We start from the raw sequence: 3898 nt of genomic DNA, 5'->3' as shown, positions 1-3898 counted from the left end.
TGACCCTTAAACATTTTTGTAACAATATATAATCACACATGACTGCGACACAACGTTCTTCAGTAACCAATGTAGAGGCTTAGTGCAATGTGATTGGACGTTGACCGTGTCGCTACCTACAATACCGAACATTATAAACGGTCAGTAGGCCACAAAATGTTCGCGGTATTCTTCGTTGCATCTGGTTTGGTTAGGAAGCGTGCATATAAAACTATACGGAAGAACAGCCTCGTCATCATTCTCACATTTGCCTTGTGCGAGGTTTCGAGGTAAACTGATCGTAAGCCAGAAGTGCCTGTTGTGACGCTTACTCGACTACCACGCTGCAGCAGTGAAAGAGACGCACCCCACAAAAGACTGCCTCCTCAATAGGCAGTGCTCAGAAACAATAGACAGAGTATTACTCTTTTGTCTTACGGTAATGCGGCTCTAACTAACGTATAGGTTGGCTGAAATAGACAAGTGCAGTCCTCAGGCATTGGGCGCGAGGGAGGAAGCGGCAGTATACACCGCGGTGTGCTGCAGGCGGGGCGTATGACCCTTCAGCATCCATGACGAAGTCGCAATTCGGAGAGATGCGCAGGCAACTTGTGCTGAATTCATCGATGCTTCCGTTCCTTCATCGGTAGCTCACTTATTCTTTCCCTTTTGTTCGAATATGGATGCTAAGGGAAATTCAGTTGTCCATCATGCAATACGGAGAAATTTTGTTTGGTTTTGTTTTGTTTTGCAATGAATTTCTTTTGAGAGAGGAATGAAAATGATAATAATTGGTTAATGGTGGTGGATTTATCTGTGTATTCGCCGCAGTAAGTGACGCGTATCTTCGCGAATCACGCATTTATAGTCAACGTCTGTTATGCATGCTTTGGACAACGTATTTCATGAATACATAAGAAATCAGGAGTACAGCGAAGGGATCAGAAAGTATAAGCATGGCATATGCGACAACTGGTAAGTGCAGAACAGTGTTCCGCAGGTAAGATTGCAAAGCCTCTTAGCAAAGGTAGTGTATTCGTTATATTAGTGATTGTCAGCCATATGTGTGTCGGGGACCCTTTGTGAACCGGGGCTATGGTTGGGAGACCCCTTGAACTGGTGGTGGTGATCTTGTGCAGAGAGTTTTTGCGGAGTGCCGCTGCTGTTGCGGGAGCAGGTCGTGGAATTAGAATTGAGTCAAGACTAAATTGAACTCTAAAAAACGCGAAATCGACAAGCCAGATCGCCACGGCCTGCAGAGGACGTGAAGAAGAGGCGATGTGTCATCCCCGGTATGCATGCTGCTAGAACGGATTCAACTCCTGCCAACAGCAGCGCGCCGTTCGCTCGTTGAACGGCCGAGGCCCTTTGTATTGCAGCGTCGCCCATGAATCTAGCCATTGGTAGAATTTCACAAATGGAAGTACCAACATACGCGGTAGCTGTTCTATTTCTAGCGCACGCTCTCCGTTGCCAAACTCTCTCGTGTTTCTTTCGCTTGAAGCAACTAAAGATGGCTTTGAAGCTGTGTGCTTTTATCGGTACAAAGCTGTACCCAGCCTTGCCAGAGCTATCACTGGATATTTTTATCTGTTTGGGCGTAAATTTTGCGTACCCTAAAAATCCCATTATGGACTCGCTGGGCTTCGCAGACTCCTATTCGACAAACACTAAGCTAGCTTAGTCAAGGGCATCATATCTTCGAGGAGCTCTCAAAAAGCGTTCAGATTTCTGCAGTCTGCCGCATTGTAAAAATGCTAAAGCATGCACCGTTACAAATACTAGGAGCCTCAGTTGTCTCTCTTTGCCCCTATTTATTCGTTTTTGATACTATTTATCCTTTTTTGTATCCCTTCATCTATTGATATCATTTTGCCATCTATTCACGCGACATTTTTGCTAGTCGTCATATTATTATGACGCCTGTAATTGAAATCCCTACTCTTACTCATATGCGTCTCAATACATATGCAAAATAAATTTACGCATTTATTGCGGCGTACATGAGTAATTAAAAGCATGGTAATTACAAATTCAAATACGTGAGAAGGGATATTTTTAGGACAACTGCATTTATAAGGTGACCCATTATTCAGATTCAAATGTCCAAGCACTGTGGCATAGTGGCAGCGTGCACATATCGCGTGCAGTGGCCGAGGTTTGAGTTCCACATTTCACTCAGTTCAGTTCTGTTCAGCCGTTTCCGACTATTCGTGACCCTATGGACCATATCACGCCACGCTTTCCGGTATCTAACTATCTTCCTAACCTCACATAACCTCATCTGCAGCGCCTCGAAGACGCCATCTAACCACTGCGTTCGCTGCCTACCCCTTCTCCGGTGACCCTCAACCTTTCCCAACATCAAATCTTTCTCCAGCGACTCCTCTCTTCTCATCAGATGACCAAAGTAGCTGAGCTTTAACTTTAGATTTGACCCTCCAATGAGCAGTCAGGGTTTATGGCCGACAATATCGACCTTCTGGCCATCCAAGGAACTGTCAAGAGTCTCCGCCAGCACCACAATTCAAACGCGTCTATTCTTAGGCGGTCAGCCTTCTTCACAGTCCAACTCACGCATCCATACATCACAACTGGAAACATCATAGCACGAGTTATACGGATCTTGGTTGGCAGTCTAATGTCTCTAAGGCTAGCCATGGCTCTCTTTCGCAGAAGCAGGCGTCTTCTAATTTCATGGATGCAGTCTCCTTCCGGGGCAATCTTGGAGCCCAAAAAGATAAGATCTGTCACAGCTTTCACTTCTTGTCCGTTGATGCTCCAGGACTTGATAGGACAAGACGACATGATCTTTGTCTTTTTAATGTTCAGTCTAAGCCCAAACTTCTCACTATCTTATACGCGCATCAGATGTCTTTTGAGTTCCACTTCACTTTCTACTATTAAAGTGGTATCGTCTGCATATCTAAGGTTGTTGATACGTTTTCCAGCGATCTTCACTCCAGCTGAATACTCGTCTAGACCGGCGTTCCTGATGATGCACTCAGCATATTGGATGAATAGGCAGGGCGACAGTATGCAGCCTTGTCTAACTCCTTTCTCACTACAACATACTTAATTTAACAAAATAGCGTTAAAGGCTCCGCGTCGCATAAAAGAGTCAGTGTTGCATTGTTCTACGTTTTGAGGCGGAAATCGGCGAGGGGGTAAAGAAATAAAAAGTGTTTTTACGTGCGGAGAATCTAACTAATACTCTTCAGACAACGCTGCTACATTCGAGAAGTGCGAAAAACAGGTGTCTCACTAGAAACAAATTATTACGCGATTAACCATTTATCGAGTCACAAAGCACCTTTCCGCCAGTTTTGTGATTATCTTGTATGCAGTTTTATCATATTTTTCGCGATGTTTACAAATGTCTTCTTTGAAATGGCGCTTCATGCTATCATCTGTTTTAGTATGTACCAAATGCTTCACCGTAAGTTTCCTGTGAAACTAGAAAGCTGTTTTAAAATCTTTTGCATTCATGTATTTCTATGAGTGCTCTACATCCCTACTGAAAAAGTGTATGCGAAATGTACGAGATTGCTACGATGTGTACGAGAAATGTGGGAGATTTCTAAGAGCTATGCGATTTGTACAAGAATTCTATGAGGTCTCTTAGAGCGTCTACGTTGTCTCGTAGAGTTGTACGAGGATTGTACGATGTCTCGTAGGGCGTCTACGGTGTCTCCTAGAGCGTGTACGATGTCTCGTAGGGTTGTACGAGGATTGTAGGATGTCTTGTACAGATGTACGAGGGCTCAAGCAGCTTGTAGAAGATCTCGTACAGTTCACGTAAAACCCCCGCAGACGCCGTACGCACTCTCGTAGAGCTCGTACGCTCAGTTGTAGGAGACATCGTAATGCTCGCTTAAAATCACGATGCTCGTACAGCACCAGCATTCGATTTCGCAGT

This window comes from Amblyomma maculatum, chromosome 1 (genome assembly GCF_055883805.1).
Source record: "Amblyomma maculatum isolate TAMU_Amacu chromosome 1, ASM5588380v1, whole genome shotgun sequence".
Taxonomy (NCBI): domain Eukaryota; kingdom Metazoa; phylum Arthropoda; class Arachnida; order Ixodida; family Ixodidae; genus Amblyomma; species Amblyomma maculatum.
The sequence above is the reverse complement of the archived record's forward strand: the minus strand, read 5'-3'. Positions refer to the sequence as shown.